The sequence below is a fragment of the Gorilla gorilla genome, chromosome 15 (genome assembly GCF_029281585.2).
Source record: "Gorilla gorilla gorilla isolate KB3781 chromosome 15, NHGRI_mGorGor1-v2.1_pri, whole genome shotgun sequence".
Taxonomy (NCBI): domain Eukaryota; kingdom Metazoa; phylum Chordata; class Mammalia; order Primates; family Hominidae; genus Gorilla; species Gorilla gorilla.
Genome location: NC_073239.2, coordinates 65,645,391 through 65,658,306, shown reverse-complemented (window position 1 = coordinate 65,658,306; position 12,916 = coordinate 65,645,391). Strand labels below are relative to the sequence as shown.

Here is a 12,916-nt window from a genome sequence, read left to right as displayed (position 1 = left end):
GCCTAATTCCTTACCGTGGCATACATTTTTAAATTGAAAACAAGAGGTGCTTAGCTCCCATTAACATGTTCAAACCAACTTTGTCTCCAGATCCAATCCTGACTTTACATAGAAAATAAAAGAAAATTAAGTGACTTAAGGCTTTGAATCAAGTCATCCAAGCTCCAATTTCAACCTTTATTATATTTAAAGCTCTGTATTGGACTTGTGATTTATTTGGCAAGTCTAATTCCATGTCGTCTCTGCCTTCTGGATAACTATACTTTTTCCAGTGAAAAAGCGTATCTGTCTTTGTTTTTGCTCAAAATGTGTCTTTGCTTTTGCCCAAATCGTGTCTTTGTTTTTGCCCAACATCTTAGCCTCTTTAGGACCAGGGCCTTGCTGGCTCTCATTAATGCCTAGATGTGAGACAAAGAGGCCTGTCTCTAAATGCCAGTGTGGTAGCCAGGAAATTGTGGACAGAGCTTAAACATCTAGGCAATGTGCTGATATAGATTTACAAGATAGCATTTGGCTTCATACATCCCATATGAGAAATATCAATCCCAGTGCATTATCTTGGTTTATATTTGGATGTTGTGTGAGGTCTAACAACCTGGAGTTTCTCCCAGCATCTGTACCAGCTTCACTGACTTCACTGTTTAGTTCCACTTCATGGCTTTTCCAACTGGCTACATTCCGTTACCGTGAGCCAGAGCATTCCATTTATGTAGGAGATAACATTGCGTTGCCATTCTATTCGTTTCCCCTTTATATAAACCTAACGATGGCTAATGTTGAAATAACTACGAAAGACCCATATCTATGTGGCATGATAATGAAATTTATTACATTGCTGTTTATACATTTTTCTCTTATTTAACACACATTTATTGGGAACTAAGTGAATGATAGATGGGGATGAAAAGGTGAATTTGGACACATTCCCTGTTTCTTAGCAATTTATCTTATTGTGGAAGAGTCTTAAAAATAATTGTGTTGCAGTATGACAAGTGTTTAGAAAAGCGGTAAGTAAATGCTATGTAATTGCAAAAGGGGTTACCAGTTTCTGCTGGAGGGGATGGCACCAACAGATGTTCCCTATTTTGACATTTCTGCTCAATGCTGCTTTTGTATTCAGGATAACAAATGAATAAAAAACGAATCCTTCCATGATATTACACATTTCTTTATATATCAAAACCTATTTATTTGGCAAGTTGTTAAAGGCATTTCATATTTTCTAAAATTACATGCTAGGCTCTTTCTTTGCTTGTGATAGTCTGGTAATCTTCTCAGTTTTAAATATATCTTTGTAAAATAGGATTTCCATGCTTTCTGATGTTTTTGAGACTACATTCAACTTTTATGTCCTCAGCTTTGATACAATCCTTGAATGAAATATTTATGGAAAACAACATAATGAACTTTTGTATATTTTAGCCACTCTGATCAATTTTGAACAATATTTTCATGACATACTGAAAGAGATTTATTAGAATACTACTTTCTGAATCAAGTAGATCACAGCAGTTTGCTCCTAACCTCTTCAAAATTGCCTTATTTCCTTAAAAAGCTTTTTTGCACTTCAGGAGACAGGCAACTGTGTGATGTCATCTTGGGAGCAGACTGAAAACCACATCCTAAGCAAGGAGTCTGTTGACCTGAGTTAATTGGATACCTATCCTGAGATCTGTGTAGAGTGAGATGTGGTAATTGTATTGTCTTATCCCAACATAATTATGCAATTAACTTGTATCACCAGAATGGACTGTTTGTTAACACACAATTTATTTCAAAGGTATCAGTACTCCCAAAGACCTGCACACATTTTGTCTGGCAAGATTTGACATGTAATTGTGCTGAAATGTGCTTTCTAGTGAATATTCAACCTCTAGTGACCATGATATTTAAAAAAGAAATGTTCTCAGCATGAGGAGAAAAGAAAGGAAAATGACTCTGTCTTGAAAAATTTAATCAATTTACATACTTCTTTCTTGCTCAGCAGTTTTACATTTGGTGATCCTAGTTCAGCAAGCATTTTCTTCCCTCTTTTGACATGCTTGAATTCAAGCTCCTGCACAACTTTCTTTCTTTGCAACTTATTGGTATCTAGGTAATTGGCTACAGAAGGTTTTAAGTTTGTTTTAGTAGACACTGTAGAGAAAATTAACAGCAGTATCCTGTATTTGTATGGGCAATACATTTTCCATTATTCCAGTGGTTGGAATATCACATTTCTGCCCTGAATCACTGGGAGAAAACAAGCCCACCCTTCCCTTGTTTCTTCATTTAGACAAAAACGTATATGTATATATGTACATACAATACCCAAAATAGTGTCAGCATTGGATGCTGCCATTATTATAATGAAATCAGAGAGCAGGAAGGTTAAGGGACCGTAAGATTGTTACCATAATGATCCTTCTCCATTGTTTTGAAAACTTGGTTTCAGTTATACAAGATGAATTAGTTCTAGAGATCTGCTGTACAATACAGTACCTGTAGTTAACAACACAATTCACTGTATGTATTGTTAGTGCACTAATTGTATTGTTAACACACTTTAAAATACGTTAAGAAGAGATCTCATGTTATGTGTTCTTACCAAAAACAAAACAGAAAAGAACATAAGGAATTTGTTGGAGGCGATGAATATGTTTAGTATAATACCTTGATTGTAGTGATGGTATCACAGGTGTATATATATATATGTGTCCGAACTAATCAAAATGTATACATTAAATATGTATAATTTTTGGTATAGCAATTGTACCTCAAAAAATCTTATAAGAGAGAAATTTGGTGTTCACAGTGGTGCTGAGGATGGTAATGGCATAGTTGAAGTTAGCATTTCTTTAATGCTCCAGATGTGAAGAAAGATTCTATGTGTACACACACATCCACTCATACCACTGTGTCTCCTTGGCTCTGTGAAATCGATTAGCCAATTTAAGCAAGTGCATTATGCATTTTTCCTCTTCTGAAAAAATCACTATGCTTTATTTTATTGTAATTATGTTGTTGTACAAAAGTGAGCACCTCTGCCAACTGTTTCTTACGATTACTGTGCATTTAGCAAATAAATAGTCTTGGGTAGGTGAAGGATCTCAGGAACTGCTCCACAGATAAAGCTTTTCCAGATGCTTGCAAGTATCCAAGTGTAAGGCATTTGCTGTCTCCTTTCATCAGTCATAAATTCACATATCCTTACCTTTCAGGACATTTAAACAATTTTTAGGAATCCATACTTTTGGAATTTAATGGCTCAGTTTGTATTTTCTGATTTTTTAAAAGAAGAAACATTTAAAATATTTCCTGTGATTTCCTTGCTGCATTCCATAGTCTGATTTTTTCTTATGTCTTGTTCTGGGAAGACTTTTGTGGACTATTTCTTTCATTTTATTTGCCTCTGTATCACACTCCATAAAAGGGAACCCTGAGAAGTGCACAGCTTTATGAAGGATGGAGGAATAAAAAATGACTTTTCAGAGTTGATGAAATAAGTTCATTAAGCATGGATTCTGAAGGTGATTATGTAATTTTATCCTGCTATCATAAATAATTAAAAGTAAATAATTCAGGGAAATAACTCTCACTGTCCTCACTATGTTTTCATACTTAGTTACAAGGCATAGATAATTTCATGCTGAGATATGTTTGTTTCTGCTCATAAGTACTTAAGACATAGTAAAATATTCTATTTTATAGTATGATTGAGGGACCATCTCATTACCGAGAACTGTTTAACAGTGGGTATAGTTAATAAGCAACTTGAATCCATATATTAATAGCTGATTTTGGAATAAAATGAGTTATTTATTATGACTACTTCATATTTTCCCCAATACAACTGTGGCATCATCTTATTAAATAAATGCAAGAAAGGTATGCCTATTTTTGTGTTAAGGACTCCTGGGAGGAAATGATTTTTTTTTCTTAAAGTAGTTGCTGAACTGACTTCTGCCAAATCTTTCCCTGGTTTTGTTTTGATTTTTTTACAATTTTTATTTTTCCTTCCAACTTTTATTTTAGGTTCAGGGGTTACATGTGCAGGTTTCTTATATGGGTAAATTGAGTGTCAAGGGAGTTTGGTGTACATATTACTTCTTCACCCAGGTAATAAGCACGGTACTCAATAGGTAATTTTAATCCTTACCCTCCCTCCTACCTTGTAGCTTCGAGTAGGCTCTGGTGTCTATTGTTCCCATCTTTGTGTCCATGGGTACTAAATGGCTAGGTCTCACTTATAAATGAGAACATGTAGTATTTGGTTTTCTGTTCCTGCATTAATTCACTAGGATAATGGCCTCCAGCTACATCTATGTTCCTGCAAAGAACACAGTCTCATTTTTTTTCATGGCTGCATAGGATTCCATAATGTATATGTACCTCATTTGCTTTATCCAGTCCACTGTTGATGGGCATCTAAGTTTATTCCATGTCTTTGCTATTGTGAATAGTGCTGTGATGAACATAGTGTGCATGCATCTTTAGGGTAGAATGATTTATATTCCTTTGGGTATATACCCAATAATGAGATTACTGGGTTGAATGGTAGTTCTAAATTCTTTGAGAAATTGCCAAACTGCTTTCCACAGTGGCTGAACTAATTTGCATTCCCACCAGCAGTGTATAAGCATTCTCTTTTCTCTGCAGCCTCACCAGCATGTGTTATTTGTTTGACTTTTTAATGGCAGCCATTCTGACTGGTGTGAGATGGTATCTCATTGTGGTTTTGATTTGCATTTCTCTGATGATTAGCAATGTTGAGCCTAATAAGACTTCATATAATGTTGGCTATCGATATGTCTTCTTTTGAAAAGTGCCTGTTTATGTCTTTTGCCCATTTTTAAATGAGATTGTTTGTTTTATTGCTCGTTAATTTGTTCAAGTTCCTTATAGATTCTGGATATTAGACTTTGTCAGATACGTAGTTTGCAAATATTTTCTCCCATTCTGTAGATTCCCTATTTACTCTGTTGATAGTTTAATTAGGTCTTTGGTGTAATTTAATCTGTACTCTTTATTTAGGTCTGTCTTGTCAATTTTGTGTTTTTTGTTTGCAATTGCTTTTGGAGTCTCTGTCATGAAATTTTTGCCAAGGCCTATGTCTAGAATAGTATTTCCTAGGGTTTTTTTTTTTTTAGTTTTGCTGGATTTATAGGAGGTAGAGACACAAACCAATGAGAGGTGAAGAAAATTAATAATGCTTTTGGTCTGTAGAACTTAGAGGACATGGTACACGTTTATTAACACCACATGCCAAATCTGCTTATGTCTTTTTCAAACATAGTTAATTTGCAATATAAAACTTTTAATTTCTTAGAATCTCTAGATTAACACTAAGATCAAGAGATTAAAAAAATTATCAGAGACGACTTGTATGGTCTCATATCTGAGCAATAGGCTAATTGACTCTGGATGGCATCATTGGCACTGTGATCTTTAGGGATATAGATATATATTTACTTAACGTATAGTGTCAGAGGGGAACAGGAGGCTGAATGGCTGAATATATATGTCTCCCTTGCCAACATACCAGGCTTCTCCAGTCATATACCTATAGCTACAGCACCAACTGCATCATAAGCGGCATCTTTGCTTAAGAAGCAGCTTCTCATAGACCTGCTCAATTCTGTAAGAATGTTCCATGAGGGAAAGAGATGATACATAGAAAACAAACTTGGATGTGTATATTAATGTTACTACTTTGATCAATACAAGTTAATAGGTGTTCTAGCCTACTAAGTAAACCTTATATTTAATTCACAAACAAAGTTTTATTTATTTATTTATTTTCACTATGGGTTCCTACTTTGACTTTTTCTCCTCAGAGCATATTCTTTTGCCTTGCAAGTAGACATCTTGGTCTTAGATTCACACTCCCTATCCTTAATTTTACCCTATTACAAAATATTAATCCCTCCAATTTCACTAATAATATATTATGATACCAGAATAATCTACATTAAGATTAAATTCACAGAGCTTCTTTAGAATTATGATTATATTGGGTGCTGATATGGTTTGGCTGTGTCCCCACCCAAATCTCACTTTGAATTGTAATACTCCCCAGGCATCAAGGGCAGGGCCAGGTGGATGTAATTGAATCATGGGGTGGTTACTCTCATGTTGCTGTTCTCATGATACTGAGTTCTCATAAGATCTGAGGTTTTATAAGGGGCTTTCCCCCTTTTGCTCAGCACTTCTCTTGTCTGCCACCATGTAAGACGTGACTTTGCTCCCCTTTCACCTTCCGCCATGATTGTGAGACCTCCCCAGCCATGTGGACCTGTGAGTCCATTAAACCTCCTTTCCTTTATGTATTACCCAGTCTTTGGTATGTCTTTATTAGCAGCATGAGAATGGACTAATACAGGTACTAAACAAAAAGACAAGAAATAAACAGGAATAGCCTAAGAGATCATTTGAATTTTGGTATAATAAACATTTGGCTCATGGGAAGGTAGATTATATATACTCTTGATACATAGACCTGTGTTTATCTTTGGTGGACTTTCAGCAGCATAGTTTTCTTACCCATATGAAGACCTCTCAAATATGTCCAGAGTGTAATTAAATAAAAAGTTGGCAACCAAGTTGCTAGGCCATTAACTTTATCTTGACATTGTGGATTTCTTTTATGCTGTAATGTTTGCTATAATCTAATGTTTCTGGTCCTTTTAAGTTTTGGGGGCCCACTGAAATTCTTATCTCTTTTATTCTAAAATATTTATTTTAAAACCCCCCTTTTGCTCCTCTTTAGTAAATCTTTTTGTTAAACTTATATGAAAAATATTGTTAAAAGAATTACTCAAATTTTTCCCCTGGGAACTCTACATATCTACTATTCTTCATTTACTTTTAGTATATTTTTCACCTCAAATGTGGGTCCTTAGAGATGATGGAGTGCTTGTTGAAGGATGAAATATACAACATGTTCTACTCATGGTCTAAAGATTATCTAAAGACCACTTCTTAGATTCACACTTACAAAGACTTATAAGTGTTTCTTATCCAACACCAATAAAATCAAAACTAAAATGACACATTTAATATGTTCATTATGTAGACCTGGTTTCAATTTTCAAAATTAATTAGAATTAATTATTTTATTCTATTAATTTTAACTATGTGCTATTCCCTGTGATTTTTTTTTTTGTACTTTCCTGCATTGGTTACCTTCTTACTCTAAAATCCTCTTGTCCTTAAGGCTTAACCCAAGTGCGTTGTTAGCACATGGAGAGTTTTTTTTTTTTAACAGTGATTCTCTTAAGCACACAGAGCTTCCCCACTTTATTATAGTTATTTATGCACATGAATTATTTTTCTCTTAAGCAGCAATCCCCTTAGAAACAGAATCTGCACATGTCAGATATACTTCATTCTTTTATAACTGTAGTATGGTTCTTTGCTGTTAATGAGCCCTTAATAAATACTTGATGAATGAAAATGACCTGGTGACTTAGGTGATGCATAGTGTTCTGCAGTGGTCCATACCTGGGGTGGCTATCATAGATCTGAAACAAATACACCAGTAAAACAGAATAGAGGGCCCAGAAAAAAAGCCACACATCTACAACCATCTGATCTTAGATAAAGTTGACAAAAACAAGCAATAGGGAAAGGACTCCCTATTTGGTAAATGAAGCTGAGATAACTGGCTAGCCATGCGCAGAAAATTGAAACTGGACCTCTTCCTTACACCATATACGAAAACCCAAGGTGGATTAAAGACTTAAATGTAAAATCTAAAACTGTAAAAACACTTGAAGGAAACCTATGAAGTACCATTCTGGACATCAGCCCTGGAAAAGATTTCATGATGAAGACCCTAAAAATTGCAACAAAAACAAAAATTGATAAATGGGACCTAATTAAAGAGGTACCCAGCAAAGGAAAGGAAATTATCAACAGAGTAAATAGACAACCCACAGAATGGGAAAAGATACTTGCAAACTGTGCATCCAACAAAGGAAGAATGTCTTTAGATATTAAAATCAGACATTAGATTTAGTTTTATTAGATGTTAGATATGAATATTAGATATTAATATTAGAATCTTTAAGGAACTTAATCAGATTAAGCAAAAAACAACCCCTTTAAAAAGTAGTCAAAGGACACAGACATTTCTCAAAAGAAGACATATACATGGCCAAAAAACATATTAATAAAAGTTCAACATCACTAATCATCAGAGAAATGCAAATCAAAACCACAGTAGGATAACATGATAAACCAGTCAGAATGGCTACTATTAAAAAGTCAAAAACTAACAGATGCTGGTGAAGCTGAGAAAAGGGAATGCTTATACACTGCTGGTGGGAATGTAAATTAGTTCAGCCACTGTGGAAAGCAGTTTGGCAATTTCTCAAAGAACTGAAGGCAGAACAACCATTTGATCCAACAATCCCAATTTTGGGTATATACTTAAAGGAATATGGATCATTTTACCATAAAGACACATGCATGCATATGTTCATTGCAGCATTATTCACAATAGCAAAGACATAGAATCAACCTAGATATCCAGCAGTGGTAGACTGGATAAATAAAATGAGGAAACATATATACCATGGAATACTATACAGTCATAAAAAAACAATGAAATAATGTCTTTGCATCAACATGGATGGAGCTGGGATTCATTATCCTAAGCAAACTAACACAGAATAGAATACTAAACACCGCATGTTTTCACATATAAGTGGGAGCTAAACATTGAGTATACAAGGAACCAAAGATGGGAACAGTAGACACCAGGGCCTACTTGAGGGTGGAGGGTAGGAGAAGGGTGAGGATTAAAATCTACCTGATGAGTACTATGCTTATTACCTGGGTGATGAAGTAATCTGTACACCAAATTCCCACAATACACAATTTATCTATACAACTAACCTGCAACTATAGCTCTAAAACTAAAACAAAACTTAAAAAAAGAGAAAAGTCAGGCTTCAAATATTTCAGGAACATTTATCATAGGAAGGATTATTAATAAGTACCAGATCTGTTTTCAAGGAGATCTCAATCTAGTTGGGAAGACAAAGTAATAAGGCACATGAACAAATAACTATACAATATAGAACATTGCAATAGATGGTATGGAACATGTTTTACAGAAATATGAGAGGAGGGAACACTCCTGAGGAAAGGTGATCAGTTAAGTCTTTACAATAAAGTTGAAAGTCGAGGGTCATGCGTAATTAGATAAAATTTGGGTAGGTTGAGAAGAGGTGGGAATTACCTTTAGAATTGAGTTTTCTGTTAGTGATGACTTCAGTGGAAAAAAAAAGCCAAAAAAAAAAAAAAAAGGAAAAAAAGAAGAGCATAATATGTGGTAATCTGGGTTCACTCTTCCATAAAGTTCCAGGTTCTATTCCCAAAATAAGGATTGCTCATATTGCTGAATTTGAATAAAGGTCAAAACAGATTTGTTTGCATTCTTCTGCTCAATCTGCTTTTAATGATCTGGAAGTTCCATATAAGGAGAGATGTTCACTCCTTTTGAAATAAAATTAAATTTCTAGAATGAGAATTTATGTAACACCTCTATCCTTTCTACAAACAATTCAGTAGGCATTAAGTAATCTTTGTAGGGCAGCCAATATCAACAACTGCTCTTACCAACAATATGCTATTGCTCCTTAACCCAAGGGGCGTTGGGAATTATCTTGGCAACTTGTTGCCTTTGTAACTGGTAACTGGCGTATACCTTCATTAATCCAGACTAGTCCTATTGTTAAAACATCTGTGTTATATAAATCCAAATGATATTAATAACACAGCACATGAATAATTGATTGCTTTTTATACTTAACATTTAGCAAATGTCCGTGATCCTCAAGGATACCAGTATTAAATGTGCTTGAAGTGTTAAAGAAAATGGTGAAGTTTCTGCAGTTTGATTAACTGACACCCTAAGGACATGACCTCTTCAACTGTTGAAATGCTAACTATGCAAAGGTGAGAGTGTGTGAGAACAGAATTATAATTATCTGGGATTAGGCCAAGAAAGAATTCACTATCTAATTTAATGGCACATTCAATAGCTTACCATGGGATCAAGGTTTGCAGACTTTCTTTTAATTATTAATTTTCATCTGATTCTCACAATTTATAGTTCTTTAATGATTTAACAATAAAATTGTTACATTGAAAAGTCAATGAAAGGGAAACAAACAAGGTAAATTAGTCTTTTGTTTGTTTCCAAATTTTCCTAGGGTGATTTTCACAACTCCATGTACACTTGAATTTTTGCTTTCTATCTCATTCCTTGTTTTTAAACTTAAAAGGTCTCCCTCCAGCTTCATTGCTATCTGTCCAGATCCCCGTCACCATCCAGTTCCCAGTGGAAATTCCTCTAAACCATGAACTCTTCAGTGAACTACTTGGTTGGAAGTAATCTCTCCCCTCTCAGAAATATCTTGATATTTGATTTTTCTTCTTTAGCTTCTTATGCTTGTACAGTATGTTTATCATTTCATAGCATTCTTATATTAATCACATTTTAAAAAATTATAAAGTCTAATGCAAAACATTCCTTAATTTTGATAAATATTATTTGGTTATGCAACATGTTACTGTAAAGGAAGCCAGGTGAAGGGTATATGAGGACTTTCTGTACTATTTTTTCAACTCTTCAGTGAGTTAAAACTAAAAAAAACCTTCTTAATAGAACATGTAATTAGTTATTATACTTAATTTAAATGGAATTTTTGAGGTCAGCCAAAAAGATGGTGTTACATAATTAGAGGTATGCAGGAGTGGACAAACAAGATACTTTCCTGGCCTTCCCTGAAGCACTAAAATGAAGGTGAAATCACGAAAACATAAAACACTCCAAAAAAGAGAAATCACTTGTTTCAAAACTGTCAATCCACAACTTTTCTGAGGTCATTTACTGACCAAATGTTCTTTCTCAGATTTTTTTTTCTTTGAGACCAAAGTTACAGCACTAAAATCTTTGTTGAGAACATGTAAATATTAATGAATAGATTGTCACAGATCAAAAAAATGGAATTTTGCTGAAATGAACTTAACTTTTTCTATAAACGTAACTGTTTCATGTAAGAAATATGTTTAAAGGGATATGAGTACATTAAAAAATAATTAATTCAACAAAACCTGAAAAATAAACTTAAAAATACCACATAGATGGACCAAAAAAAAAATCAGTCATTTGCAGTTGATCCATTCATTAAAATAAGGCAATCTGTGCAGCCCATTTCTGTAACTCTTTTGCAGACTGGCTTAACTTCTCAGTCTCATAAAATTGAAGATGGGCTGTTTGGTTTATTGGTAATTGCAACAGAAGCAGAATGGTCTTACGTTTGCCAGTCCACAAACCCCGTAGATGTTTATCCACTCACGGCAGTGCCAGCCTGCTGCATTATTTCAGCTAGCGACGTTCCTCGATGAAAAAACAGCAGCTGCTCACTCAAAATAAACTTGTTTCTGTTTATGCTGTCAGCAGAAAGCTGTTTTAAAAAATCATTAGATGCATCGTGCTGTTGCGGTATGTTAAATTGTGAAGCATAAAGAATCATTCCTGAAAGACAAGCGCCACGCTACCTCCGTACCCTCATTGCATAGTGTTTCTTTCTACTGAATAATTCAACTGCAGGTAAGATTGGTCACCTCAGGTGTTCAGATACAATGTTAATGATGCCAAGATTGTGGATTGAAGCCCCTTCCAGGTTAGTGAATTCTGCACAAAGGAAAATGTGTGTAAAACACTACTAAGATTCGGGAGCTGGCACTGATGCTGGCTCTGCCAACCACAATCTATATGACCTTGGATACTTCTCTTAATCAACCCGAGCTGCATTTTCTCCATTTGATTCAGAAGGTTTCTTAAAACTTCACACTTAATCATGCAGTGTTTCTACTCTTAGTATTTTTCATCAGTTTTGAAGATGCATGGCTGATGTAAATATATTCCGACTCTGGGTAAATTACACAAAGCATTATTTTACTAAAGTAGTCAATAAAGATATCTTTTTATTAAAAGTGACACATTTATTTGTCAGCTTAAATATCTGAAAGTGTATTTTGAATATTTTTCCACTGATAGATATTGATAAATTATAGTACAACTATAAAATATATTACCATACCATTAGTAGGCATTCATTAGAAAATTGTATTGAATTCATTAGAATGTTGTATGAACTCACATAGAACATCACAAAGAATCATTAGTTTAAAAGAAAACAAGTAGAAAATAGGTTATATGAAGCTTGTCCAATTTTTGTAAAATATGTATATACATAGATACATGTGTGTATGTATGTGTATATATATTATATATACAACATTCTGAAGTAAGATATACCACATTATTTTAAAATGTCTTCCTCAGGAGGAGGTAATAATATAGAAGATATCCATTTTTATGTTTTGCACCTTTGAAATATTTGAAGGTTTATAGTTAGCATATATTATTTTATAATCAGAAATGACTATGGAACATTAAAATATTTTAGTGAGAATATAATCATATAGTCAATTTTTTGAAGTATGATTTTAAGTGCATTTTGAGAAATGTATGCCTTTGTGCCACCATCAACCTGAACAGCGTCCTAGAGGCCTTTGTGGTTCATCTTCCCACCCTCCCTTTGGTCCTAGACAACCACTGATCTTATTTCTCAATTAATTTTGCCTTTTAGAAATTTTAACACAAATGGAACCATACAGTATCTTTGCTTCTATCTTCTTTTGGTCAATATATTGAGTTTTAGATTCATCTGTGTTATAGTGTGAATCAGTAGTTTGCTCCATTTAATTGAGGGCTACACTGTGGGAATATTTCATAATCTGCTTTTCCATTCACCCCTTGATGAATATTTCCATTATGTCCACCTTTTTGTTATTCTAAATAAAGCTGCTAGAAACATTCATATATGTCTTTTTTAATAAGGAAATGATTTATTTC

At 34.2% G+C, this 12,916-nt stretch overlaps 1 long non-coding RNA gene across 1 annotated transcript in view; it reads left to right on the top strand.

Annotated features, from left to right (window-relative positions):
- Positions 1-11,605, top strand: part of LOC134757180 (uncharacterized) — an 80,635-nt gene extending 69,030 nt beyond the window's left edge. Inside the window, exons 2-3 of the long non-coding RNA XR_010130877.1 lie at positions 9,807-9,945; positions 11,456-11,605. This is a non-coding gene — a long non-coding RNA (uncharacterized lncRNA). The remainder of the gene's footprint in view (positions 1-9,806; positions 9,946-11,455) is intronic.
- The last annotated feature ends 1,311 nt before the right edge of the window (positions 11,606-12,916 follow it).